The sequence below is a fragment of the Leptonotus elevatus genome, chromosome 22 (assembly GCF_054856555.1).
Source record: "Leptonotus elevatus isolate MCC_2025b chromosome 22, RoL_Lele_1.0, whole genome shotgun sequence".
Lineage (NCBI taxonomy): Eukaryota > Metazoa > Chordata > Actinopteri > Syngnathiformes > Syngnathidae > Leptonotus > Leptonotus elevatus.
Genome location: NC_141260.1, coordinates 2,037,322 through 2,059,992, shown reverse-complemented (window position 1 = coordinate 2,059,992; position 22,671 = coordinate 2,037,322). Strand labels below are relative to the sequence as shown.

Here is a 22,671-nt window from a genome sequence, read left to right as displayed (position 1 = left end):
CTTGACCCTTAACCCTTAACCCCTAACCCCTAACCCTAGCCCTTGTTTGAAACCCTAATTTGAGACACTAGCTCTTGTTTGAAACCCTAATTTGAAACCCTAGCCCTTGTTTGAAACCCTAATTTGAGACCCTAGCCCTAATTTGAAACCCCTGACCCCTGACCCTTGACCCTTAACCCCTGACCCTTAACCCTAACCCCTGACCCTTGACCCTTGACCCTTAACCCTTAACCCCTAACCCTAGCCCTTGTTTGAAACCCTAATTTGAGACACTAGCTCTTGTTTGAAACCCTAATTTGAGACACTAGCTCTTGTTTGAAACCGTAATTTGAAACCCTAGCCCTTGTTTGAAACCCTAATTTGAGACCCTAGCCCTAGTTTGAAACCCCTGACCCCTGACCCTTGACCCTTAACCCCTGACCCTAAACCCTAACCCTAACCCTGACCCTTGACCCTTAACCCCTGACCCTTAACCCCTGACCCTTAACCCATAACCCCTAACCCCTAACCCTAGCCCTTGTTTGAAACCCTAATTTGAGACACTAGCTCTTGTTTGAAACCCTAATTTGAAACACTAGCCCTTGTTTGAAACCCTAATTTGAGACCCTAGCCCTAATTTGAAACCCCTGACCCCTGACCCTTGACCCTTAACCCATGACCCTTAACCCTAACCCCTGACCCTTAACCCTTAACCCTTAACCCCTGACCCTTAACCCCTAACCCTAGCCCTTGTTTGAAACCCTAATTTGAGACACTAGCTCTTGTTTGAAACCCTAATTTGAGACACTAGCTCTTGTTTGAAACCCTAATTTGAAACCCTAGCCCTTGTTTGAAACCCTAATTTGAGACCCTATCCCTAGTTTGAAACCCCTGACCCCTGACCCTTGACCCTTAACCCCTGACCCTTAACCCTAACCCTAAGCCCTAACCCTGACCCTTGACCCTTAACCCCTGACCCTTAACCCTTAACCCCTAACCCCTAACCCTAGCCCTTGTTTGAAACCCTAATTTGAGACACTAGCTCTTGTTTGAAACCCTAATTTGAAACCCTAGCCCTTGTTTGAAACCCTAATTTGAGACCCTAGCCCAAATTTGAAACCCCTGACCCCTGACCCTTGACCCTTAACCCCTGACCCTTAACCCTAACCCCTGACCCCTGACCCTTGACCCTTAACCCCTAACCCTAGCCCTTGTTTGAAACCCTAATTTGAGACACTAGCTCTTGTTTGAAACCCTAATTTGAGACACTAGCTCTTGTTTGAAACCCTAATTTGAGACACTAGCTCTTGTTTGAAACCCTAATTTGAAACCCTAGCCCTTGTTTGAAACCCTAATTTGAGACCCCAGCCCTAGTATGAAACTCCTGACCCCTGACCCTTGACCCTTAACCCCTGACCCTTAACCCTAACCCCTAACCCTGACCCTTGACCCTTAACCCCTGAGCCTTAACCCCTGACCCTTAACCCCTGACCCTTAACCCCTAACCCTAGCCCTTGTTTGAAACCCTAATTTGAGACACTAGCTCTTGTTTGAAACCCTAATTTGAAACCCTAGCCCTTGTTTGAAACCCTAATTTGAGACCCTAGCCCTAATTTTAAACCCCTGACCCCTGACCTCTGACCCTAGCCCTTGTTTGAAACCCTAATTTGAGACACTAGCTCTTGTTTGAAACCCTAATTTGAGACACTAGCTCTTGTTTGAAACCCTAATTTGAAACCCTAGCCTCTTTTGAAACCCGAATTTGAGACCCTAGCCCTAATTTGAAACCCCTGACCCCTGACCTCTGACCCTTGACCCTTGACCCCTGACCCTTGACCCCTGACCCCTGACCCCTAACCCCTAACCCTAGCCCTTGTTTGAAACCCTAATTTGAGACACTAGCTCTTGTGTGAAACCCTAATTTGAGACACTAGCTCTAGTTTGAAACCCTAATTTGAAACCCTAGCCCTTGTTTGAAACCCTAATTTGAGACCCTAGCCCTAGTTTGAAACCCCTGACCCCTGACCCTTGACCCTTAACCCCTGACCCTTAACCCTAACCCTAAGCCCTAACCCTAACCCTGACCCTTGACCCTTAACCCTTAACCCCTAACCCCTAACCCTAGCCCTTGTTTGAAACCCTAATTTGAGACACTAGCTCTTGTTTGAAACCCTAATTTGAAACCCTAGCCCTTGTTTGAAACCCTAATTTGAGACCCTAGCCCTAATTTGAAACCCCTGACCCCTGACCCTTGACCCTTAACCCCTGACCCTTAACCCTAACCCCTGACCCTTGACCCTTGACCCTTAACCCTTAACCCCTAACCCTAGCCCTTGTTTGAAACCCTAATTTGAGACACTAGCTCTTGTTTGAAACCCTAATTTGAGACACTAGCTCTTGTTTGAAACCCTAATTTGAAACCCTAGCCCTTGTTTGAAACCCTAATTTGAGACCCTAGCCCTAGTTTGAAACCCCTGACCCCTGACCCTTGACCCTTAACCCCTGACCCTTAACCCTAACCCTAACCCTGACCCTTGACCCTTAACCCCTGACCCTTAACCCCTGACCCTTAACCCATAACCCCTAACCCCTAACCCTAGCCCTTGTTTGAAACCCTAATTTGAGACACTAGCTCTTGTTTGAAACCCTAATTTGAAACACTAGCCCTTGTTTGAAACCCTAATTTGAGACCCTAGCCCTAATTTGAAACCCCTGACCCCTGACCCTTGACCCTTAACCCATGACCCTTAACCCTAACCCCTGACCCTTAACCCTTAACCCTTAACCCCTGACCCTTAACCCCTAACCCTAGCCCTTGTTTGAAACCCTAATTTGAGACACTAGCTCTTGTTTGAAACCCTAATTTGAGACACTAGCTCTTGTTTGAAACCCTAATTTGAAACCCTAGCCCTTGTTTGAAACCCTAATTTGAGACCCTAGCCCTAATTTGAAACCCCTGACCCCTGACTTCTGACCCTTAACCCCTGACCCTTAACCCTTAACCCCTAACCCCTGACCCCTAACCCTAGCCCTTGTTTGAAACCCTAATTTGAGACACTAGCTCTTGTTTGAAACCCTAATTTGAGACACTAGCTCTTGTTTGAAACCCTAATTTGAAACCCTAGCCCTTGTTTGAAACCCTAATTTGAGACCCTAGCCCTAGTTTGAAACCCCTGACCCCTGACCCTTGACCCTTAACCCCTGACACTTAACCCTAACCCTAACCCTGACCCTTAACCCCTGACCCTTAACCCCTGACCCTTAACCCTTAACCCCTAACCCCTAACCCTAGCCCTTGTTTGAAACCCTAATTTGAGACACTAGCTCTTGTTTGAAACCCTAATTTGAAACACTAGCCCTTGTTTGAAACCCTAATTTGAGACCCTAGCCCTAATTTGAAACCCCTGACCCCTGACCCTTGACCCTTAACCCATGACCCTTAACCCTTAACCCCTGACCCTTAACCCCTAACCCTAGCCCTTGTTTGAAACCCTAATTTGAGACACTAGCTCTTGTTTGAAACCCTAATTTGAGACACTAGCTCTAATTTGAAACCCCTGACCCTTGACCCCTGACCCTTAACCCTAACCCCTGACCCTTGACCCTTAACCCTTAACCCCTGACCCTTAACCCCTAACCCTAGCCCTTGTTTGAAACCCTAATTTGAGACACTAGCTCTTGTTTGAAACCCTAATTTGAAACCCTAGCCCTTGTTTGAAACCCTAATTTGAGACCCTAGCCCTAGTTTGAAACCCCTGACCCCTGACCCTTGACCCTTAACCCCTGACCCTTAACCCTAACCCTAACCCTGACCCTTGACCCTTAACCCCTGACCCTTAACCCCTGACCCTTAACCCATAACCCCTAACCCTAGCCCTTGTTTGAAACCCTAATTTGAAACACTAGCCCTTGTTTGAAACCCTAATTTGAGACCCTAGCCCTAATTTGAAACCCCTGACCCCTGACCCTTGACCCTTAACCCATGACCCTTAACCCTAACCCCTGACCCTTAACCCTTAACCTTTAACCCCTAACCCTAGCCCTTGTTTGAAACCCTAATTTGAGACACTAGCTCTTGTTTGAAACCCTAATTTGAGACACTAGCTCTTGTTTGAAACCCTAATTTGAAACCCTAGCCCTTGTTTGAAACCCTAATTTGAGACCCTAGCCCTAATTTGAAACCCCTGACCCCTGACTTCTGACCCTTAACCCCTGACCCTTAACCCTTAACCCCTAACCCCTGACCCCTGACCCCTAACCCCTAACCCTAGCCCTTGTTTGAAACCCTAATTTGAGACACTAGCTCTTGTTTGAAACCCTAATTTGAGACACTAGCTCTTGTTTGAAACCCTAATTTGAAACCCTAGCCCTTGTTTGAAACCCCTTATTTGAGACCCTAGCCCTAGTTTGAAACCCCTGACCCCTGACCCTTGACCCTTAACCCCTGACCCTTAACCCTAACCCCTAACCCTAGCCCTTGTTTGAAACCCTAATTTGAGACACTAGCTCTTGTTTGAAACCCTAATTTGAAACACTAGCCCTTGTTTGAAACCCTAATTTGAGACCCTAGCCCTAATTTGAAACCCCTGACCCCTGACCCTTGACCCTTAACCCATGACCCTTAACCCTTAACCCTTAACCCCTGACCCTTAAGCCTAACCCTAGCCCTTGTTTGAAACCCTAATTTGAGACACTAGCTCTTGTTTGAAACCCTAATTTGAGACACTAGCTCTAATTTGAAACCCCTGACCCTTGACCCCTGACCCTTAACCCTAACCCCTGACCCTTGACCCTTAACCCTTAACCCCTGACCCTTAACCCCTAACCCTAGCCCTTGTTTGAAACCCTAATTTGAGACACTAGCTCTTGTTTGAAACCCTAATTTGAAACCCTAGCCCTTGTTTGAAACCCTAATTTGAGACCCTAGCCCTAGAATGAAACTCCTGACCCCTGACCCTTGACCCCTGACCCTTAACCCTAACCTTAACCCCTAACCCTGACCCTTGACCCTTAACCCCTGACCCTTAACCCTTAACCCCTAACCCCTAACCCTAGCCCTTGTTTGAAACCCTAATTTGAGACACTAGCTCTTGTTTGAAACCCTAATTTGAAACCCTAGCCCTTGTTTGAAACCCTAATTTGAGACCCTAGCCCTAATTTGAAACCCCTGACCCCTGACCCCTGACCCTTGACCCTTAACCCCTGACCTTAACCCTAACCCCTAACCCTGACCCTTGACCCTTAACCCTAATTTGAGACCCTAGCCCTAGTTTGAAACCCCTGATCCCTGAACCTTGACCCTTAACCCTTAATCCCTGACCCTTAACCCCTAACCCTAGCCCTTGTTTGAAACCCTAATTTGAGACACTAGCTCTTGTTTGAAACACTAGCTCTTGTTTGAAACCCTCATTTGAAACCCTAGCCCTTGTTTGGAACCCTAATTTGAGACCCTAGCCCTAATTTGAAACCCCTGACCCCTGACCCTTGACCCTTAACCCTTAACCCCTAACCCTTGTTTGAAACCCTAATTTGAGACACTAGCTCTTGTTTGAAACCCTAATTTGAGACACTAACTCTTGTTTGAAACCCTAATTTGAAACCCTAGCCCTTGTTTGAAACCCTAATTTGAGACCCTAGCCCTAGTTTGAAACCCCTGATCCCTGACCCTTAACCCCTGACCCTTAACCCTAACCCCTAACCCTAGCCCTTGTTTGAAACCCTAATTTGAAACCCTAACCCTTGTTTGAAACCCGAATTTGAGACCATAGCCCTAATTTGAAACCCCTGACCCCTGACCCTTAACCCCTGACCCTTAACCCTTAACCCCTGACCCTTAACCCTTAACCCTTAACCCCTAACACCTGACCCTTGTTTGAAACCCTAATTTGAGACACTAGCTCTTGTTTGAAACCCTAATTTGAAACCCTAGCCCTTGTTTGAAACCCTAATTTGAGACCCAAGCCCTAATTTGAAACCCCTGACCCCTGACCCTTGACCCTTAACCCTTGACCCTTAACCCTTGACCCTTGACCCTTTACCCTTGACTCCTGACCCTAACCCTGACCCTTGACCCTTAAACTCTGACCCTTAACCCCTAACCCCTAACCCTAGCCCTTGTTTGAAACCCTAATTTGAGACACTAGCTCTTGTTTGAAACCCTAATTTGAAACCCTAGCCCTTGTTTGAAACCCTAATTTGAGACCCTAGCCCTAATTTGAAACCCCTGACCCTTAACCCCTGACCCTTAACCCTTAACCCCTAACCCCTAACCCCTAACCCCTGACCCCTAACCCCTGACCCCTAACCCTTGTTTGAAACCCTAATTTGAGACACTAGCTCTTGTTTGAAACCCTAATTTGAAACCCTAGCCCTTGTTTGAAACCCTAATTTGAGACCCTAGCCCTAATTTGAAACCCCTGACCCCTGACCCCTGACCCTTGACCCTTAACCCCTGACCTTAACCCTAACCCCTGACCCTTGACCCTTAACCCTAATTTGAGACCCTAGCCCTAGTTTGAAACCCCTGATCCCTGAACCTTGACCCTTAACCCTTAATCCCTGACCCTTAACCCCTAACCCTAGCCCTTGTTTGAAACCCTAATTTGAGACACTAGCTCTTGTTTGAAACACTAGCTCTTGTTTGAAACCCTAATTTGAAACCCTAGCCCTTGTTTGAAACCCTAATTTGAGACCCTAGCCCTAATTTGAAACCCCTGACCCCTGACCCTTGACCCTTAACCCTTAACCCCTAACCCTTGTTTGAAACCCTAATTTGAGACACTAGCTCTTGTTTGAAACCCTAATTTGAGACACTAACTCTTGTTTGAAACCCTAATTTGAAACCCTAGCCCTTGTTTGAAACCCTAATTTGAGACCCTAGCCCTAGTTTGAAACCCCTGATATCTGACCCTTAACCCCTGACCCTTAACCCTAACCCCTAACCCTAGCCCTTGTTTGAAACCCTAATTTGAAACCCTAACCCTTGTTTGAAACCCGAATTTGAGACCATAGCCCTAATTTGAAACCCCTGACCCCTGACCCTTAACCCCTGACCCTTAACCCTTAACCCCTAACACCTGACCCTTGTTTGAAACCCTAATTTGAGACACTAGCTCTTGTTTGAAACCCTAATTTGAAACCCTAGCCCTTGTTTGAAACCTTAATTTGAGACCCTAGCCCTAATTTGAAACCCCTGACCCCTGACCCTTGACCCTTAACCCTTGACCCTTAACCCTTGACCCTTGACCCTTGACCCTTTACCCTTGACTCCTGACCCTAACCCTGACCCTTGACCCTTAAACTCTGACCCTTAACCCCTAACCCCTAACCCTAGCCCTTGTTTGAAACCCTAATTTGAGACACTAGCTCTTGTTTGAAACTCTAATTTGAGACACTAGCTCTTGTTTGAAACCCTAATTTGAAACCCTAGCCCTTGTTTGAAACCCTAATTTGAGACCCTAGCCCTAATTTGAAACCCCTGACCCCTGACCCCTGACCCTTGACCCTTAACCCTAACCCTGACACCTGAGCCTTGACCCTTAACCCCTAAACCTTGACCCTGACCCTTAACCCCTAACCCCTAACCCTAGCCCTTGTTTGAAACCCTAATTTGAGACACTAGCTCTTGTTTGAAACCCTAATTTGAAACCCTAGCCCTTGTTTGAAACCCTAATTTGAGACCCTAGCCCTAATTTGAAACCCCTGACCCCTGACCCTTAACCCCTGACCCTTAACCCTTAACCCCTGACCCCTAACCCTAGCCCTTGTTTGAAACCCTAATTTGAGACACTAGCTCTTGTTTGAAACCCTAATTTGAAACCCTAGCCCTTGTTTGAAACCCTAATTTGAGACCCTAGCCCTAATTTGAAACCCCTGACCCTTAACCCCTGACCCTTAACCCCTAAGCCCTAACCCCTAACCCTAGCCCTTGTTTGAAACCCTAATTTGAGACACTAGCTCTTGTTTGAAACCCTTATTTGAGACACTAGCTCTTGTTTGAAACCCTAATTTGAAACCCTAGCCCTAATTTGAAACCCCTGACCACTGACCCTTAACCCTTAACCCTTACCCTAACCCTATTTATGGAGGTTACATGTTTAACAAGAGACAGACACATGTTTGTTAAGATTTTTTTATTAAACTGAGGTGAGAGACATAAGCATAAGAGTTGCGGAATGACAACCGTCCAGTCAAAATGATGAGGCGGGAGATACCCGGGAGTTAACCCCTTTCCAAAATCCTAACCCTTAACCCCTAACCCCTAACCCTAGCCCTGGTTTGAAACCATATTTTTTTAACCCTAGCCCTAGTTTGAAACCCTATTTTTTTTAACCCTAGCCGTAGTTTGAAACCCTAATTTGAAACACTAGCCCTAGTTTGAAACCCTAATTTGAAACCCTAGCCCGAGTTTGAAACCTTAACCCTAGTTTAAAACTCTCATTTTAAATCTTAGCCCTAGTTTAAAACCCTAACTTTGAACCCTAGCCCTAGTTTAAACCCCTAATTTGAGACACTAGCTCTTGTTTGAAACCCTAACCTAGTTTGAAACCCTAATCTGAATCCCAAGCCCTAGTTTGAAACCTTAACCCTAGTTTAAAACCCTAATTTTAAATCTTAGCCCTAGTTTAAAACCCTAACTTTGAACCCTAGCCCTAGTTTAAACCCCTAATTTGAGACACGAGCCCTTGTTTGAAACCCTAATTTGGAACCTTAACCCTATTTTGAAACCCTAATGTGAAACACTAGCCCGAGTTTGAAACCCTAGTTCTAGTTTTAAACCCTAATATGAAACCCTAGCCCTTGTTTGAACCCCTAATTTGGAACCCTAACCCTAGTTTGAAACCCTAGCCCTAGTTTTAAAACCTAAATTTGAAACCCAAGCCCCAGTTTGAAACCCTAATTTGAAACCCAAGCCCTTGTTTGAAACCCTAATTTGAGACCCTAGCCCTAATTTGAGTCCCTAGCCCTAATTTGAGACCCCTGACCCTTAACCCTTAACCCCTGACCCCTAACCCCTAACCCAACCCTAGTTATGGAGGTTACATGTTTAACAAGAGACAGACACATTTTTGTTAAGATTTTTTTATTAAACTGAGGTGAGAGACATAAGCATAAGAGTTGCGGAATGACAACCGTCCAGTCAAAATGATGAGGCGGGAGATACCCGGGAGTTAACCCCCTTCCAAAAACCTAACCCTTAACCCCTAACCCCTAACCCTAGCCGTAGTTTGAAACCCTAGCCCGAGTTTGAAACCCTAATTTGAAACCCTAGCCCGAGTTTGAAACCCTTATTTGAAAACCCTAATTTTAAATCCTAGCCCTAGTTTAAAACCCTAATTTTGAACCTTAACCCTAGTTTGAAACCCTAATATGAAACCCTAATTTGAAACCCTAATTTGAAACCCTAGCCCTCGTTTGAAACCCTAATTTGAGACCCTAGCCCTCGTTTGAAACCCTAATTTGAGACCCTAGCCCTCGTTTGAAACCCTAATTTGAGACACTAGCTCTTGTTTGAAACCCTAATTTGGAACCCTAACCTAGTTTGAAACCCTAATCTGAATCCCAAGCCCTAGTTTGAAACCTTAACCCTAGTTTAAAACCCTAATTTTAAATCTTAGCCCTAGTTTAAAACCCTAACTTTGAACCCTAGCCCTAGTTTAAACCCCTAATTTGAGACACGAGCCCTTGTTTGAAACCCTAATTTGGAACATTAACCCTATTTTGAAACCCCAATGTGAAACACTAGCCCGAGTTTGAAACCCTAGTTCTAGTTTTAAACCCTAATATTAAACCCTAGCCCTTGTTTGAAACCCTAATTTGGAACCCTAACCCTAGTTTGAAACTCTAACCCTAGTTTGAAAACATAATTTAAAACACTAGCCCAAGTTTGAAACCCTAATTTGAAACCCTAGCCCTAGTTTAAAAACCTAATTTAAAACACTAGCCCAAGTTTGAAACCCTAATTTGAGACCCTAGCCCTAATTTGAAACCCTAACCATAGTTTAAAGCCCTACTTTAAAACCTTAACCCTAGTTTAAAACCCTACTTTGAAACCCTAACCCTAGTTTTAAACCCTAATATGAAACCCTAGCTTGAAACCCTAATATGAAACCCTAGCCCTAGTTTGAAACCCTAATTTGAAACCCTAGCCCTAGTTTGAAACCCTAATTTGAAACCCTAGCCCTAGTTTGAAACCCTAATTTTGAACTCTAGCCTTAGTTTGAAACCCTAATTTGAGACCCTAGCCCTAGTTTAAAACCCTAATTCAAAACTCTAGACCTAGTTTGAAACCCTAATTTTAAACTCGAGCCCTAGTTTAAACCCTAATCTGAGACCCTAGCCCTTGTTTGAAACCCTAATCCTATTTTGAAACCCTAATTTGTAACACTAGCCCTAGTTTGAAACCCTAGCCCTAGTTTTAAACCCTAATTTGGAACCCTAGCCCTAGTTTGAAACCCTAATATGAAACCCTAGCCCTAGTTTGAAACCCTAATATGAAACCCTAGCTTGAAACCCTAGCCCTATCTTGAAACCCTAATTTGAAACCCTAGCCCTAGTTTGAAACCCTAATTTTAAATTTAAGCCCTAGTTTGAAACCCTAATTTGTAACCCTAGCCCTAGTTTAAAACCCTAATTCAAAACCCTAGACCTAGTTTTAAACCCTAATTTTAAACTCGAGCCCTAGTTTAAACCCTAATCTGAGACCCTAGCCCTTGTTTGAAACCCTAATCCTATTTTGAAACCCTAATTTGTAACACTAGCCCTAGTTTGAAACCCTAGCCCTAGTTTTAAACCCTAATTTGGAACCCTAGCCCTAGTTTTAAACCCTAATTTGGAACCCTAGCCCTAGTTTGAAACCCTAATATGAAACCCTAGCCCTAGTTTGAAACCCTAATATGAAACCCTAGCCCTAGTTTGAAACCCTAATATGAAACCCTAGCTTGAAACCCTAATATGAAACCCTAGCCCTAGTTTGAAACCCTAATTTTGAACTCTAGCCTTAGTTTGAAACCCTAATTTGAGACCCTAGCCCTTGTTTGAAACACTAATCCTATTTTGTAGCCCTAATTTGAAACATTAGCCCTAGTTTGAAACCCTAACCTTAAACCCAAACCTAACCCTAAACACTGGCTATGCCAACCCTAACCCCTAAATAATTAACAAACCATAAAAAGCATAAATACATTAATAAAACAATTGTTGAGATACAATAGTGACATGGGTATTTAAATAACATTTCATATTGGTTTACATGCAAGTATTACATAGACAATAAATAGGACGCTTTCCCTCATAATTTGAACGAAAAAGGCGCACAGTTAGGACGACTTATTTGCGCTTGGTGGTTGCAGTATATAAAGGGTGAGGGTTCGGTTCCTGTTCGAGGAAGCTCAGTTTGGATTTGCTTTTCCAAGAGGCAACATCTCAGACAATTCATTGAACAATTGTCGTGTGCTCAACCTGAAGAAGGCTCTTTACAGCTGAAACCTTGTCAAGGCACACTTGCATTTAATTATACTCATTAGGAATTACAACTATTTTTTTTATATAATATTTTTTTTTTATGTTTTTTTTTAAATTGTTTTTGTTTTATTGTTTTAATAGATAGTGATTACATATATAACAAAGGCCACTCCTATTGAATAAATAAAAAATTACAATTCAATTATACATAACATCTACAATAAAATGTATTTGTAGATAGTGATTACATAGGATACAAAGGCAACTCCTTTCTATTAAATGAAAGATTAAAAACATTATTATACATCAATTACCATAAAAAGGAATCAGAGATTTAAAAAAAAGTATGATGGATGGTGGGTGGACTGTTGTCCGCAATGGGCGGAGACGCCAGCCCACACATCAGTGGAAGGAACGTGACGACGGGAGGTTCCAAGGACGGAAGGACCGTGCGATTCCTTTTCGCTCCAGGAGGGGGGATCAATTCCCCTATCCTGGTCCAGGAAGGGCTCAATCCCTCATTCCTAACCATTTTTTATTTATTCAATAGGAGTGGCCTTTGTTATATATGTAATCACGACCTATTAATATAAAACAATAAAACAAAAACAATCAAAAAATGAGTTGTAATTCCTAATGAGTATAATTAAATGCAAGTGTGCCTTGACAAGGTTTCGGCTGTAAAGAGCCTTCTTCAGGTCGAGCACACGACAATTGTTCAATGAATTGTCTGAGATGTTGCCTCTTCGAACCCTAACCTCAACCCTCGTGTCTGTGTACTATAAATGCACTAACCCTAATGTGGAGTATGTAGGATGAAACCCTAACCATGATGTCATCCTAACCCTAACGTCTGTAGTATAAACGAGTTTACCCGAATCTCAACCCTAATCCGACATCTGCGTTCATAAATAATGTACATTTGTTTACATAACAGTTGATATAAAATATATCCAATATATACATATACAAAGTGTGCACTATACCTGATGAGGGCCGTGTTGGCGACGTTTCGGAGGTCGTTGGTCCTTCTTCAGGCGGAGTCTCATCCGGATGATTCATTAATTTCTATCAAACAAAAGCGAGCTTCCAAATGACGACCAGGTCAACCAAAACGTGGGGAAAAGAGACGAGGCAAAAACGGGCAGCGTGACACGAGGAAAGACAACAAACCGACACAGACGGAGGGGAGACGGCAGACTAAATACACAGACACTAACGACACAACAAGACACACCTGGGGCGAGACACACCTGGGGCAAGACAGGTGGCTGAGGGCACTGATTGGATGACACGAGGAAGGGCGGGATGACACTTCAACAAGACCAAGGGAGACGCAAGGAAAACAGAACCCACAACATATCCTCATATAAGAGGTTACATGAGGACATCTCAAACCATGGTTCTTTTCCCTTCAACTTTCTATCTTGCACTTGACGTCTCGCTTGACTTTCCTTCTTTCCTTCCTTGGTGTCCTTTTTGGCTTCGTTGCTCTCCTTCTTTCTTTGCTTTCTTACGGACTCCCAAATTCATTACATACATTCCATAATTCGACTCTGAGCTACATATTTAATATATATTTACATTTCATTTCAATTGATAAAAAATATACATACATAAATAAGACATTCATAAAACCATATATTTACATATACAATATATATAGAATTGATTATGTACATAGTGTAATCACAGTCAGTTCACATAAAAGGTTTATTTGAAAATAAACATCCTGGGAAACACAGTTTGACCGTTAAATGACATTTTAGAAACACTTCATCAAAAGAAATTCATTCATGGTCACCAGAAACCATATTTGAAAGGAGACACAGAACCACCAGCGAGGAGATTCCCGAAAATCCATCAAAATCCTGAGTCTTGGACAGTCCCCTTTTCAGTTCCGCCTGGCAGACCCATTGTCTCGGACTGCGGAAGTGAGACTTACCGGATTGCGGAATTCATAGACCACTATTTGAATCCATTATCCACTAAACATGATTCTTATATAAAGGATATTTGTCATTTCATTGAAAGAATTAAGAGAATTTGAAATCCCCAATGATGCAATATTATTTATAATTGATATAAACAGTCTATGTACAAATATTGACACCCCATCAGGACTGGCGGCTGTAAAAAAAAGATTTTTGAAAAGTATCCCGATTCTAGGTGCCCGGATAAGGAACTCATAAAACTGCTAGAAATGAGTTTAAATAGAAATGATTTTGAATTTGACCAGAATTTTTATTTACAAATAAAAGGCACGGCCATGGGCAAGACATTTGCGCCCGCGTATGCCAATATCTTTATGGCCACTTGGGAGGAAGGAGTCCTTCCCAAATGTCCAAAGAAACCACTACATGTCCTCAGATACCTGGATGATATCTGGGGAATTTGGACGGATTCGTCAAAAGAATTAGATGAGTTTTTCCTGATCTTGGACGCACATGATCGCTCTATAAAGATTCAAACTGCAAAAAATAAACAGAGCATTGCTTTTTTAGACACGACCACGTACAACACGTACAAAGGACAACAATTCACAGAAAACAAAAGATTGGATATCAAAGTTTTTTTCAAAACAACAGATACACATGCACTTTGACATAAATATAGTTTCCACCCTAAACACACATTTCGAGGCATTATTAAATCCCAGTTGTTTTTGTACGCAGGATGAGGATTTTTGGGACGCAGTGCTGACCCTTTTCAAGGGGCTTCGGTCGAGGGGGTACAGTCGTTCTTTCCTAAAAAACTGTTTGAGAGGATTCCAAGCCCCAAAGGTTCCTCTGAGTAAAAAATGGATTCCATTGATGACTACATTTTCTTCCAACAATTCATCATTGAGCTTTTACTTAAAGAGGAATTTCAAACAAGTTTTACAAAATACTCAAATAGAGGAGGCCCATCAAGTCATTTCAGCCTACAAAATATATTTTATATTTTTTTAGACCCAAATTTGCACATCATCAGTCTAATAAGGTCATTTTCCGTATTACACAAACATTTGACTCTAACGCGACCAATTGTGTCTATATGATTGTATGCAGTAAATGCAATAAGCAATATATTGGAGAAACGAAGAAGTCAATATCCACAAGAATGACACAACACCGCTAGAACATAAGGAAACAAAAAATGACCCACACAACCCGAGTGAGACACTTTTTGGCGCAACATTTTTACTGTTACATTTGATATTAAACACTCTGATTTATTTGAAAATAAACATTCTGGGAAACACATTTTGACTGTTAGATTAGAAAATATACATTCTGGTTTAATTGGAAAATGAACACCTGGGGTTAATTTGAAAATAAACATTCTGGGAAACACAGTTTGACCGTTTTTTTTGTTTTTTTCTCTCTCCCTCTCCCTCCTCCTCCTCACTCTCATTGTGCTATAAAAGCCCGTGCCTTCATTCCTGCTCTGACTCTTGGAAGGACAACAGCTCCTCGCAGTCGAGAAAAGCCGTTTGATTCATATTAGTGACATTTTGTTACTTTCTATACATTAGCCCTTTCTTTTCTTTTATTGTGCCCACGCCTGAGGAAGACCTCTCAAGGTCGAAACGTCGCGACGGGCACTAGTTTTTTTTGACACTTATTTTCAATTTTCTTTTTTTCAAATCTTTTTTGTTTATTTCTTTTGTTTTTGTAGAATAGATAGATTAAAAACCAAAACAATATATAATTAATTGAAAAAAACAAAACAACAAAAAAATATATGATGTATGACAATGGTGATGACTGGACCGTTATCCAGTATGGCAGACGTCGCCAACGATTAGGGGAACAAAATGGGCAACAGGGGGGTGGCGGTCGACCACGCTGGTACCAGGGAGGGCGAGAGCGCTGGGGGATGGACAGTGCACCTCCCTCCTCCCGCTTCGGCGGAAGGACGAATCCTGTTCATAAACCTAACCCTTAACCCTAACCCTAACCCTAACCCCTAACCCTAACCCTTAACCTTAACCCTAACCCCAACCCCAACCCTAACCCCAACCCTAACCCTGGCTATATTAACCCTAACCCCAACCCTAACCCTAACCCTAACCCCAACCCCAGCTATACTAACCCTAACCTAGTGGATGTACTATGGCCCTACTGAGTGCTAACCCTAACCTCAACCCTATAATTGTATATAACCCTGGACACCTTTCTAACCCTAGTGGGATGTGAATTATATGTATATAGTAAATATGAAAACTGTATATGGTGTGAATGTTGTATTATGACATACATGTGTTGTATTACACGGTAATAACACAATTTCATGGTGTTAAACAAGATAAAAATATCATAGGTGCATAATTAGTGGGATATTAAAATGGACAGTTAATTCATGATGTTAAAATAGGTTAATACGATTAAAATATAATGCATGCATAATTAAAGAGTTGTAAATATGTACAGTACATTTGTGGGGATATATATGTACTTTAAAGTTAAATACTAAGTGAAGTGTACATAAGTGTATAAACTAATAGGGTTGGATATTTAGAAGGTTATTTCATGAGGTTTGCTTTTTCATTGTACATGGAGTGGGCGTGTTCAATTTGAGTTGGGGGCGGGCTGGTTTCGCAAGTATATAAAGGATCGCAGACTCACAGCTGCTCAGTTGGAGTTTGGTCGTTGCAGAGACAACATCTCTCGCCAGGAAGAGCTTAATTGCATTTTCATTGTTTCATTGTGCCATTTACCTGAAGAAGGCTCTGGATGAGCCGAAACGTTGTCAAGGCACACTTACATTTAATTATACTTATTAGGAATTAGAACTATTTTTTTATATAAAAAATTTTTTTTGATTGTTTTTGTTTATTATTTTATATTAATAGATAGTGATTACATATATAACAAAGGCCACTCCTATTGAATAAATAAAAGATTAAAAATCAATTATACATAACATCTTAAATAAAATAGATTTGTAGATAGTGATTGCATAGGATACAAAGGCAACTCCTAACTATTAAATAAAAGATTAAAAACATTATTATACATCAATTACCATAAAAAGGAATCAGAGATTTAAAAAAAAGTATGATGGATGGTGGGTGGACTGTTGTCCGCAATGGGCGGAGACGCCAGCCCACACATCAGTGGAAGGAACGTGACGACGGGAGGTTCCAAGGACGGAAGGACCGTGCGATTCCCTTTCGCTCCAGGAGGGGGGATCAATTCCCCTATCCTGGTCCAGGAAGGGCTCAATCCCTCATTCCTAACCCTAACCCTTAACCCAAACCCTTAACCCAAACCCAAACCCAAACCCAAACCCAACCCCAACCCCAACCCCAACCCCAACCCAACCCCAACCCTAACCCTAAAACCAACCCCAACCCCAACCCCAACCCCAACCCTAACCCTAACCCCAGGTTACATGATTAACAAGAGTCAGACACATTTTTGTTAAGATTTTTTTATTAAACTGAGGTGAGAGACATAAGCATAGGAGTTGTGGAATGACAACCGTCCAGTCAAAATGATGAGGCGGGAGATACCCGGGAGTTAACCCCTTTCCAAAAACCTAACCCTAACCCCTAACCATAGCCCTAGTTTGAAACCCTAATTTGAAACCATAGCCCTAGTTTGAAACCCTAATTTGAAACCCTTATTTGAAAACCCTAATTTTAAATCCTAGCCCTAGTTTAAAACCCTAATTTTGAACCTTAACCCTAGTTTGAAACACTAGCCCTAATTTGAAACACTAGCCCTAATTTGAAACACTAGCCCTAATTTGAAACACTAGCCCTAATTTGAAACACTAGCCCTAGTTTGAAACACTAATTTGGAACCATAATTTTAAATCCTAGTCCTAGTTTGAAACCCTAATCTGAATCCCAAGCCCTAGTTTGAAAACCTTATTTGAAACCTTAACCCTAGTTTAAAACCCTAATTTTAAATCTTAGCCCTAGTTTAAACCCCTAATTTTAGACGCTAGCCCTTCTTTGAAACCCTAATCCTATTTTGAAACCCTAATGTGAAACACTAATCCTATTTTGAAACCCTAATGTGAAACACTAACCCTATTTTGAAACCCTAATTCTAGTTTTAAACCCTAATATGAAACCCTAGCCCTTGCTTGAAACCCTAATTTGGAACCCTAACCCTAGTTTGAAAACACTAGCCCAAGTTTGAAACCCTAATATGAAACCCTAGCCCTAGTTTGAAACCCTAGCCCTAGTTTAAAAACCTAATTTAAAACACTAGCCCAAGTTTGAAACACTAGCCCAAGTTTGAAACCCTAATTTGAGACCCTAGCCCTAATTTGAAACCCTAGCCCTAATTTGAAACCCTAATTTAAAACCCTAGCCCCAGTTTGAAACCCTAATTTGAAACCCAAGCCCTTGTTTGAAACCCTAATTTGAGACCCTAGCCCTAATTTGAAACCCCTGACCCCTGACCCTTAACCCCTGACCCCTAACCCAACCCTAGTTATGGCGGTTACATGTTTAACAAGAGACAGACACAAGATTTTTTTATTAAACTGAGGTGAGAGACATAAGCATAAGAGTTGCGGAATGACAACCGTCCAGTCAAAATGATGAGGCGGGAGATACCCGGGAGTTAACTCCTTTCCAAAAACCTAACCCTTAACCCCTAACCCTAGCCCTTGTTTGAAACCATATTTTTTTAACCCTAGCCCTTGTTTGAAACCCTATTTTTTTAACCCTAGCCTTAGTTTGAAACCCTATTTTTTAACCCTAGCCGTAGTTTGAAACCCTATTTTTTTAACCCTAGCCGTAGTTTGAAACCCTAATTTGAAACCCTAGCCCTAGTTTGAAACCCTAATTTGAAACCCTAGCCCAAGTTTGAAACCCTTATTTGAAAACCCTAATTTTAAATCCTAGCCATAGTTTAAAACCCTAATTTTGAACCTTAACCCTAGTTTGAAACCCTAGCTTGAAACCCTAATATGAAACCCTAATTTGAAACCCTAATTTGAAACCCTAATTTGAAACCCTAATTTGAAACCCAAATTTGAAACCCAAATTTGAAACCCTAATTTGAAACCCTAGCCCTCGTTTGAAACCCTAATTTGAAACCCTAGCCCTCGTTTGAAACCCTCATTTGAAACCCTAACCCTCGTTTGAAACCCTCATTTGAAACCCTAGCCCTCGTTTGAAACCCTAATTTGAAACCCTAGCCCTCGTTTGAAACCCTAATTTGAGACCCTAGCCCTCATTTGAAACCCTAATTTGTAACACTAGCCCCAGTTTGAAACCCTAATTTGTAACTCTAGCCCCAGTTTGAAACCCTAATTTGATACCTAGCCCTAGTTTGAAACCCTAATATGAAACCCTAGCCCTAGTTTGAAACCCTAGCCCTAATTTGAAACCCTAATTTAAAACCCTAGACCTAGTTTGAAACCCTAATTTGAGACCCTAGCCCTTGTTTGAAACACTAATCCTATTTTGTAGCCCTAATTTGAAACACTAGCCCTAGTTTGAAACCCTAACCTTAACCCTAAACCCCAAACCTAACCCTAAACACTGGCTATGCCAACCCTAACCCCTAAATAATTAACAAACCATAAAAAGCATGAATGCATTAATAAAACAATTGTTGAGATACAATAGTGACATGGGTATTTAAATAACATTTCATATTGGTTTACATGCAAGTATTACATAGACAATAAATAGGACGCTTTCCCTCATAATTTGAACGAAAAAGGCGCACAGTTAGGACGACTTATTTGCAGTATATAAAGGGTGAGGGTTCGGTATGGAGGTAAATTTGGTGCAAAACTAACTTGTGCCTGTAGAAAAAAGTCTAAATTTGTATCTGTAAAAAAATGTGTGCCTGTAAAAAAAAATTTGTGTCTGTAAAATAAATTTGTACCTGTAAAAAAAAAATGTGTATCTGTAAAAACAAATTTGTATCTGTAAAAACAAATTTGTATCTGTAAAAACAAATTTGTACCTGTAAAAGTCATGATTTGTATCTGTACAAAAAATTGTTTGTACCTGTACAAAAACTATAAATTTGTATCTGTAAAAGTTGTGATTTGTACCTGTAGTCAAAGAAGTCGCCACTAGGAGTCACAAGTGGTTTTTCTGCTGCTGTTCAGTGACGTGAGTTTTGCCCCATTTGTCGCGCTACAAATGGAGCAAAACTAATTTGTACTTGTAGAGCGCCGTGATTTGTACTCTTAGAAGAAGAGGGCGGGCTCTGGAGGATTTGGGCGGGCTAAAGCTCAACCTCATTGGTTGAGCGAACGACCGTGGGTTGAACTCAAATGACGCCCATAAATCCGCAATTCCAAACAGAGTAGCCACACTAGTTTACGCGTCATTTTGGAAGAAGAGGACGTCCCAGGCGTGAAAATTTCAACATGGTTCAATATACGAACACTGCGTGGAACAGCTTAAACGTTGGTTGACATGCAGAGCACTCAAAGTGGGCAGAAAGAATGAAGTTTTAGTATGAAGGTAAGATTTATTGTACGAACATAGCTCGTAATCCGGTGCTAGCTAGCTAGCTCATCTCATGTCACGAAAACTGAACACATTGAAGTCACGATTTGTATTTCAAGATTTAAAGCCTACCAGTGTAAACATACGATCAATAGCTTGTACCTGTAAAAAAAAAAAAGTGGACAGTACTCAGCTACTTGTATTTGACTAACATTATATTCAAGCATCTGTACTCTTACTATCATAATAAAATGAAAACAAAACGTTTTTACTGCGAGTGGATCTTTAAGCCGCTCCAGGTATTTCAACCTCAGCCCTTTATCCTCTGTATTTAATCATTTTATTTCAAATATTATAATTTATTGATAAATGTCAGTATTTTGCTCTTACACTCTTAGTTTACTCATCACTCACAGTACTCAAATATTTGTGCAAGTATTTTTTCTGTGCTTTTAATTTCTACTTGAGTTACATTTTCCAATGTAACATTACTCTTATTTAAATATTGGCTATTCTGCTTTTGAAATGCCAGTCTATCTGTATCACTAAGATGTGAGCAGTGTCACTGTCACGCAGCTACTTTAACAAAAGTAACTAGGTCAAATGTTAGTTTATTTATTTTTAATTAAATGAGAATCTCATATATTTCAAAATCTTGCTCAAAAGGTGGAGACAACTGCTGGAGACACTGCTGAAGCATCAGTGAAAAGGATGACCCACTCCATCAGAAAGCAGCCAAGAGACAGGAGATGACACCTGGGGGTATTCCATCAAACTGGATTATGGAAAATTATTTTGCAGATCTGCCTGTGGCAGTGGTCAGTCTTTTTTTCTGGTGGCTACAATAATGGGCAACACCTATTTAGTCTTATTTTTTATATATATTGTTATAGGCTACTTGCCGACTTGCTGCCATGATCGCTTTTGGCTACTGTTGAGATGTAACAGTGAAGAATGAATATGGAGGTAAATTCGAGGTGCTTTACATTAAATCAATAATTAATAACACTATTAATGTGAAATACACATCTAACATGAAACAATTATAACTTATATATTTAGTCGGTCTGCTTTTTTCTTTTTTTTTTGCCAATGATATTTCCCTCGTCTTAGTGATAGCAGCAGTATTGCTTTTTTTGGTGAGTCTTGAATTCCTCATACAGCTCCATCAATAACTTTTGTTCTGTTTGTGAGAAGAATACTGTTCTCGTCTTGGATGGATGCAGAAACGGCTCTTCTGGACATCAAATAAAACATTTCAAATGATGCACAATCTTGTTTATTGAATGATACATGTTGTTATTTGATCTGACTATTTCAAATAACTCTCAATATGGATTAAATTGTACTCCTGCAACATTTCAAACTCAAAATTGGAAGACATTTAGAAAGCATAATTTCTTCACTTTCCCAAAGGTGTTTGCAGTGAAATGATCTCAGAACCGTAACCAGTGTATCAAGGATTCTCATTTGTTGGACTTCAAAGCCACTTTGAAGCAGGTTTGATGTCACACCATGTGCCACCGTCTAGCGATTGATCAAGAAGTAGCTTTGATTGACTGCATGCTGGCATCTGTGCGAATAGAATGCTTGGGTCAGCATATTCATACAATAAAAAATAATCATAGCTTCCTAGCTGTGTCATCAAAACACAGCCACTGACATTATACGTAATCAGTTAAATGTTTAGCTTTATCTTGTTAGCCAGAAAAAAAACAAAAGATTTTGTCACATCTTAATATCAGAAATAGTGGGAATACTGATAGACAGACATTGTTTATAAACATTCCCATTTGCATTCTTTTTATTTGGCTTCAGTGTTGAAAGCAAATGTGTATGTTTAAAAGTGTAAGAGCCTTTTATTTTAACTGTTTGCAAAGCATACATTGCAAAAATACTGACATTTATCAATAAATTATAATATTTGAAATAAAATGATTAAATACAGAGGATACAGGGTTGAGGTTGAAATACCTGGAGCGGCTTAAAGATCCACTCGCAGAAAAAAGTTTTGTTTTCATTTTATTATGATAGTAAGAGTACAGATGCTTGAATATAATGTTAGTCAAATACAAGTAGCTGAGTATTGTCCACTTTTTTTTTTTACAGGTACAAGCTATTGATCGTATGTTTACACTGGTAGGCTTCAAATCTTGAAATACAAATCGTGACTTCAATGTGTTCAGTTTTCGTGACAACAACATGAGATGAGCTAGCTAGCTAGCACCGGATTACGAGCTATGTTCGTACAATAAATCTTACCTTCATACTAAAACTTCTTTCTTTCTGCCCACTTGGAGTGCTCTGCATGTCAACCAACGTTTAAGCTGTTCCACGCGGTGTTCGTATATTTAACCATGTTGACATTTTCACGCCTGGGACGTCCTCTTCTTCCAAAATGACGCGTAAACTAGTGTGGCTACTCTGTTTGGAATTGCGGATTTATGGGCGTCATTTGAGTTCAACCCACGGTCGTTCGCTCAACCAATGAGGTTGAGCTTTAGCCCGCCCAAATCCTCCAGAGCCCGCCCTCTTCTTCTACGAGTACAAATCACGGCGCTCTACAAGTACAAATTAGTTTTGCTCCATTTGTAGCGCGACAAATGGGGCAAAACTCACGTCACTGAACAGCAGCAGAAAAACCACTTGTGACTCCTAGTGGCGACTTCTTTGACTACAGGTACAAATCACAACTTTTACAGATATAAATTTATAGTTTTTGTACAGGTACAAAATTTCTTTTGTACAGATACAAATTTCTTTTTTACAGGTACAAATTTCTTTTTTACAGACAAATTTTTTTTTTTACA

General features: G+C 41.1%; 1 long non-coding RNA gene across 1 annotated transcript; it reads right to left on the bottom strand.

The window, feature by feature from the left end:
- Positions 1 to 21,124: 21,124 nt before the first annotated feature.
- LOC147155402 (uncharacterized) lies at positions 21,125 to 22,423 on the bottom strand. The gene is made up of 2 exons (XR_015092343.1): positions 22,124 to 22,423; positions 21,125 to 21,434 (listed from the first exon to the last, which is right to left on the bottom strand). It is a non-coding gene; the product is annotated as an uncharacterized LOC147155402 (long non-coding RNA).
- Positions 22,424 to 22,671: the final 248 nt, after the last annotated feature.